The 7,547-nt window shown below is 44.2% G+C and overlaps 1 protein-coding gene across 3 annotated transcripts in view; it reads left to right on the forward strand.

Moving 5' to 3' along the window:
* Positions 1-7,322, forward strand: part of SIK3 (SIK family kinase 3) — a 632,054-nt gene extending 624,732 nt beyond the window's left edge. For 2 of the 3 annotated variants that reach the window (XM_085645704.1, XM_085645703.1), the window contains exon 25: positions 1,523-2,094. The gene's annotated coding sequence lies outside the window, so the exon portion shown is untranslated. Of the gene's footprint in view, positions 1-1,522 lie in introns of all 3 variants that reach the window. The other variant, XM_085645705.1, reaches the window with a different exon arrangement.
* The last annotated feature ends 225 nt before the right edge of the window (positions 7,323-7,547 follow it).

Below are 7,547 nucleotides of genomic sequence, written 5' to 3' on the forward strand. Positions count from 1 at the left end.
ATGTCAGTGTTAAAGTCGTCTTAAGTGTGTTATTAGCTGCTGTACGCATCCAGCAGACACTCATTTTCCAACCCTCTTGACATTCGCCCAGAGTTTGAGTGATAGGGAAATCTATTAAGAAATACGATTGTCTTTTGCAGTGACACCATTTCCCAGTATTAGAAGATGCTACATTTTTACTAGGGACATTCTGCCCTAAGTTGTTGATCATTCTGCTCAGATCTCTGGTGAATAAATTGAATAACTTTTTAATCAGTAAGCTTGACGCCCCATTGCAAGCTATTGTCTTTTAGTGAGTTTGAAGGTGAGACAGTAAGTAAATGTTACAAATATTTGTGAAAACTTGAATTCATAGTTAATATCCTGCCTTTCCAACCATCCTCCAGATAATCTAACCACCTTCCCTTGTCTGGCCTAATGCATAGACCAAAAACAGAGGTATGGCTGTTCGGTGTGCATGGGTTAGCGTCCGAAAGGTTAACTCTTACCATGATTTAGTGCCTCTTTTATGGCGGGGGTAAGCCTTGAGTCTGAAGGATCGAGGCTTGGCTGGAGGCTACCAGTAGAAGAGTAAGCAGTTTACGATTTAATCCTTGGATATTATTTTTTAGATCATCTCTCACATACGCATTTGTCTGGCAGACGCATGCAGCGCATGTGCACTGATTTCTTACAGGAATAGGTTATAAGTAATCAACAATAACTAATATAGCTTTTTCTCTTTCCCCCCCACCCGCTTCCCTTATTTTTGTACCTGACACTGTCTTTTTTCCGCTCGTTTGTCTCCCTGATCTTCCCCTTTTTCTTCCTGACTTCCCTCCTTTCGCTCTCCCTGACTTTCACCACCACCCTTCACCTGGCTCCCCTCTCCACTGTCTTGTCTGGCTGTTCTACCCTTCTCTTGGATTGCCCGTTTTCTCTCCACCTAACTCCCCCCATCACTTCATCGTACACCTCTTCCCTCCCTTTGCCTGACTCCTCTTATTTCCCTTTTCCTGACTCTTCTTCCCTCCCTTTTCCTGACTCTCCTTCCCCCCATTTTCCTGACACTTCTTCCCTCCCTTTCCCTGACTCTTCTTCCCTCCTTTTCCCTGACTCCTCACCCCTCCCTATCATTGACTCCTCTTTCTGACTCTTCCCCCTCCCTCTGCCTGACTCCTCCCCTCCCTCTGCCTAACTCCTACCCTCCCTCTGCCTGACTTCTACTCTCCCTGACTCTTCTCCCCTCCCTCACTCTTCTCCCCTCCCTCACTCTTCTCCCCTCCCTCTGCCCTACTCCTACCCTCCACCTGCCCAACTCCTACCCTAACTCTGCCTGACTCCTACCCTCCCTCTGCCTGACTCCTCCCCTCTGGCCACCTGACTCCTCCCCTCCCTCTAACTGACTCCTCCATCTGACTTCTACCCTCCCTCTGCTTGGCTCCTCCCCTCCCTCTGTCTGGCTCCTCCCCTCCCTCTGTCTGGCTCTTCTTCTTTGCCTTCTGCCTAACTCTTCCTGTCCCTCTGCCTTTTCTTATTACAGGTGTTATGTGCAGTTTTGACATGACAAGGTCCCATTTTTAAGCTGACCGTATCGAGCAGCATCGCACCAAATCCTCGTCTTGTTTCCTGCCCGGCTGAAACCCGCGGGCTGTGCTGCGCAGTCCGTTCACCCCTTATGTTTTTTAATCTCTGCCATGTTTGCCTGCCTGCCAGGAAGTCGTGAAGAAAAGCAGACGAGAGAAAATCACTGTTTAGCAAAAACTGAACGACATTTTCTTCCTTTTAAATTATTATAATCCCTCCCACCCCCAGGTATCAGCTGGTGTTGGAGGCATCATGGGGGCAGGGACTGGGTTTATAGCGCCATCTTGGATTGGGGACAACAGGCTTAATAGTCAAATGCAATCACCGAGGAAGGCGTATGAACACATGGCGTCAACGTATGAGCAATAACAGAGGGCTGTTCAACCCATCTCGAGAACATTGGGAGATCGGTGAAGGGCAGAACTGTTTATTTCCACAGCTCGGTGAGGGAGCAAGCAGGAGCCACATTTCTGAACCAGTAGACTCCAGAAGAAACAGGACTACATTAAAAGTTGTATTTGAACCTCTGGATACTCGTGATGTTGTAATTTTGCAACACATGCACACGCTCTTGTAAAGAGTTTTAAAGACCAGACTCATGTATAACAGATCAGCGCAACTGACTCATCCTGACCTCGCAACAGAACCATCAGAATGGCCATCAAAGGTGCAATAGAGCCTTGTTCATTTATCCTGCTGAGCTCTCTATGCTGAACAGCTTTTACAGAATGCACAAAAGTTGGTGTGCGCGCAGGCATGTACGTAAACCCATCCTTTACCAGTGCCATGGCTGTGGTATTTGTCAGCAGTGGCGCACCAGAGGCCTTGTATTTGATATATTTTGGAAAATTCACTCTTCACCTGTGCAAGTGAGTGTTGTTATACTACCCACCAGTGCGCACCAGGCTGTCCCAGAAGGAATTGTTCACATTTGTTTTCACACTTTCAGATGTGGTACCACTCTTTGTCAGATGCATTGCACATTTCCTAAGATGGATTCAATCCATGTCTTCAGCTGTATTGCCAAAGTTAGTTCAACTTACTGTCTCACACAGCTTGGCAAAAGGGCAGTTTTTGTGAGAGGCAACAGTTGGTTGTTGGCATCTGATGCTGCTAATTGTGGTTACGTTTGATTGATTACGGCTGTTTATTGCTTTTTAGATGGTTGTGCTAGACTTTGAATGAAAGCGACTCACCGTGGCCTCTCACAAATGATTGTGTGTAATCGTGGGGAAAAGCATGTGATCATGGGTAGCAGTGGCTGATAGTGGACAATCGTCAACACATGTGGCTGGTGGTTGTGACTAATATTGACCCAACTCAAATGATTGTGGTTGAAAGGGAAAGACTGCAGCTGAACTTAGCAATCACAGAAAAAGTGTCCGATACCGAATGTGTCGGACTCTTGTAGCTGATAATGGGCGACCCTAGCTGTTAGAGGTCGGTCATGGCTAATACCTTCTGACAGAAGACAGTGGTGGTTAATTGGTGGTGTTTGCAGGTGGAAGTAGGCAGTTGATGATTGTCGATTGCAGCTGATAAGAGGCGATTGGAACTGTTCTCATGCAGTGGTCACTGGTGGATCGTTGTGAATGCTAAAACTATGGTGGTTCATAGACAGTGGTGCTGACGACAGATAGTAGTGACCAACGGTGACCATTTGTAGCTGTTAGTTGCTGATGTTGACCATAGCTCCTTGTCAGAATTCAGTCCGGTTAGGTTCTTCCCTGCTGACCCTTTCCATACGTCATATGTATCACCCTTCCACAACACACACTGGCTGCATCACTCCCATGTACTGTCCTTCCATATCACATTCCTCTGAGTATCTCGTATGCACCAGAAACTTGGCATGCTACCTTTTCATACAAATATGTTGTGTAGTTTTCTTTCTTTACAGCTCATCCGCATCTCTTGTGAGAGGGTGAGATGTGTGTAGATATATATATATACATATATATATACACTCACACATACATACATGCCGTTTATTGATCACCCTCTTTTCTCCATATTGCGTCTGCTCTTTCCTTCTTCTCATCACAAAATTCTTTTGCATGTCTCCTGCTGTTTTCACTCTTTGTTCTCTTTCTGCACGTCTTGTCTACTCTTTTGCATATCCACTTTGCACTCCACTCCTACCCTTTGCAAGTTCCTTGAACACCTGTTTTCTCTCCACCTTGTTCTCCGTTCATGGTTACAATCTGTTTTACATACTACTCCAGCTATCCACACCATGTTTGTTTTCCTGCTGCATTTTTAAACTAAACTTTTTACATGCTATATACATCAATCACCCTATCCCAAAGAGCACCATGCCCAATGGATGGTACATTGTATTTTTCCCTGCTATATTCTTTAAGTAGATGACAAATGTTCAATGGATTGAAATCTGCCCATCGCTCTCATTCACTTTAGAATATTTTATTCTGACTTGCTAGTGGACATGCGGCATGAACAGCTTGCGCTGGTGGGAAGGGTGGAATTCTGGCACTGGTTGGCAGGGTAAGTAGTTCGAGCATACTGGCAGAGTGAGTAGCAGGGGAATGGCTGACAGTGTAAATAGCTGGCACTGGTGGGCAGTGTACAAAGCTGGCACTTGTGGGCAGAGTGAGGAGTTCACAGTACAATAGAGGGCTTTGGGCCACTGTGCTCCCTTGCCAGCACCATATTCACACCCTTACTACACCCAAGCGCCTACAGGTGTTCCATGTAGCGCCTTAGAGAACAGCCTCTCTTTTTGACAAATACACATCTCTTTGGCATAAGTCCTCTCTGGAGCATGGCATGACCATTTGTGCATATAGGTGCCAACACACACCTGCAAGTTAAGTTGCAGCCTTCTCTCCTCCTCCTTTTTAATTACCTGCAAATTGAGGTTGCACGACTCTGGTTGTACATCTTACTTTCCGATCAGGTGAGAGCTGCTTTTGATAAATGTTTGTTGTTGTTCTAATTATTCTTGATATTAATATAAAAAAGCGAAAGAAATTTATGTTGTAAAGAAAGTACAAGCAAAGTGTCAGCGTGAGGACCTGCCCTACCTTCCCCCCTGTAACGCTCTGCGTCTTGCTGGAAGTATTTGATTCCTCCTTTGAGTTTGGAGCTGTGAACCCATGCGCTATTGTGGACGTTTTGTTGTCCTCTTCCGTTAGTTCTTTTATGCAGCACCCGAAGTAGTTTTCCTTTGGTAACCGTATAACTTGTCCTTCTCATGGGTGGCCTACTTGCTCGAAGTGGGTGAGTGTCAAGGGTAAATCCCAAAAACTCGGCATGTCAGTATCCTGTTTTTTATTAGGAAAATTAATTGGCCATCTGCTGCAATTCTGCTAAAGCGAATGTGCAAGTGCCCTGACTACAAACTTGTCCTCCCCTCCTCCTGCCGGTTTCGTAAAATATGAGGTGAAATCGGATGAACAAACTCGCTGAGGTTTTTCGTTCCCTCTGCCTTTGTGATTATCCAGCCTTGGCCACTGACTAGAGTCACGCCCTGTGATAAGTTATTCAGCAGCAGGTGCATATATCTGACCCGAGGATGATTGGTCGCAGTGTGTAAAATCTGTTTACAGAACCAAGGGTGACAGTCAATAATTCTATCTACATCCTACAAATTTTGTGTCCCACCAATCTGTGTATTAAACACACTTTAAGTAGGGCAGTTGCTGGTTTCTTCTGCCAAGTCGCCGGTGCCACCAGCTATACTGAATACTATTCCACAGGTGGATTGTGTTGAGCTTCATATATCTTTTCAACCGTTCCCTGAAATTCTACTGAGTGACCCAGGTCTATCCCTCCTTCGGGGTTTGTTAGTTGTCTGTCCAGACCATAATGCCACATACTGAAGCTACTATTGCACAGTCCAGTGCATAAGACCAGTAAAAGTTGAGCGGAAGAAGGAGAGGGAGTGAGCTCCCCACACCACATTAGTGTTGCACTTCAGTGAAAACATAGATGGACTGAACATTCCACTGTGCTGTTTCCTCCTTCTTTCTCTCAAGCATACATTTACACAAAATAGTGGGCATCTTTGAGAATAGATTGACATTGTATAATGAGGATACCCAAAATAAGCGTTTGTCAAACCCTCAAAAGGCACACTTAAGGACCAGCTTGGAGGTTCAGTAAGGAGGTTTCAGACATGGGACATCCAACAGGCGTGATGAGTAATTCGCATCTTTGTTTGTCCATCTTGCTTGCAAACGATAACTGGCAAAGAGGTCATCAGACGAGATCAAGGTCCAGGCGAAGCCCTGAAATATCCACATGCTAAGATGTCAGTAAGACGTCAGCTACAATATATCTTTATCACCCGGATATGACTCCAAGCCCCACCCTGGTGAACCTTTAGTCTTGACCCAAGACACGTTCTGTACAACACTAAATATGCACACACAGATAATTGTGCACTCAAGCTTTGTTGCTAGAAGGCCTTGGGGGTGCAGATCTTTGGTTATATTTCTTCAGGCTTATAGTGTCTATTATAAAAGCTAGTTCCTTGTGCACCGAAAGAAGTGCTAACACTGAGTATCCATTTTCGACCTACACTGTTGTCTTGTGGAGAGGGTACTTGTTTCTGGGAGGACTTGGCAGCCTGAGCCCATTTGAACAATGACAGTGGTCCTCGTTATGCACGAGTGAAAACTGAGCACCAGGTGCATCACTACCATTCCCGTTGTAATGCCTCAGCGAGCCAATGTTTTTAAGACAAAAAGTCCCAATTAATCTTGTGGCGGTGCGCTCCTGCCCACACCATGTACCTGCGCCCTCCTTTAAAATATTCACGGCTGGAAGTCCAAGGTTCAGCATTTTCTTGGCGAAAAAGCAATTGCTGCAGATATGCACAGGTGAAGGAGAGGTGTCCCATCCCCTATGAGCCCTTTGAACTGGCCTGCTATCTCAAGTGTTGACAGTTCAAAAGTTATGACTTGCACGATGATACGTGGTAAATAAGTGTGCTCCTGTTCCTAATGGTTTGTGTTGCAGCCCATGACGCCAAGCCATGCCACACAATGTTCAGAACCACCCCCACACCCCCGCTGCCATTTTGGGGGATAAAAACACATTTCCCACAACATTTCGTCATTGTTGACACTCACAATTTACACCACTGGGGAAATCCATAAAGACTATTTTATTATTTTATTCTTCGGATCTTTTACCTGTTCTTTATAAAAAAAAGATATTGTGCGGCCCTCCACTCCCATAACTCTTTGTGTACACCCCACTGCCAAAATAATGATTCGTTCACGAGTTCTGCTCCCAGAGTTCATTAAACTGACAGTTTTTTTAGCCCCGTATGCACACCCCAGTGGTGTAAATAGCTCTGTAAATCTTTTACCTCCTTTGTTTATTTGATTCCACTATGTTTACTTAGTGGTATTGTGTATGATAATTTGGCTGCCTTTTTAAAAATAATTGTTTTAAAGAAAAAAAAAGAAAGAAAAAAAGCAACGAGATCCCTGACTTTATCGGGCCTGCCAGCTCTCATATCACATGTTTAAAAGTTTTCTATCATTGCTTTGTATTGTAGTAACCAATACACGCAGTATATGTTGAATGTATATTAATATACTTTGCTATTATTTCTGTTTTTTGGAAATGTCCGAAGTATTTTTTTCTTTCCTTCCTAATTTATGTTGGACTAAAAAAAGAAAAAAGTTTCAGTGCTATTCAGTCCATATTTTTTGTGGTTCACTTGCAACTAGTAATTTAGTTGTAAAGTGAAATTTATGACAGAAATAAACTTGTGATGATGACCTTGTTTTTTGTGCACCTTTATTCCTATTTCTTATTTCAGTGAGTATAAGAGGGAAGGGGGAAGGGCTTGCAAAGGTTCACCCTCTGTGCTGCACTCATGTTAATACTCCTTAGGGCCTTCCTTCAATTCTTTATAACTCTGAAAGGCTTGGACTTAAACGTGTTTTATAAGACATTTCTTTTTCTTCTTCTTACATAACTATTCTCTACTAAACTATTTTTTG

Source organism: Triturus cristatus, chromosome 3_1, assembly GCF_964204655.1.
Source record: "Triturus cristatus chromosome 3_1, aTriCri1.1, whole genome shotgun sequence".
Taxonomy (NCBI): domain Eukaryota; kingdom Metazoa; phylum Chordata; class Amphibia; order Caudata; family Salamandridae; genus Triturus; species Triturus cristatus.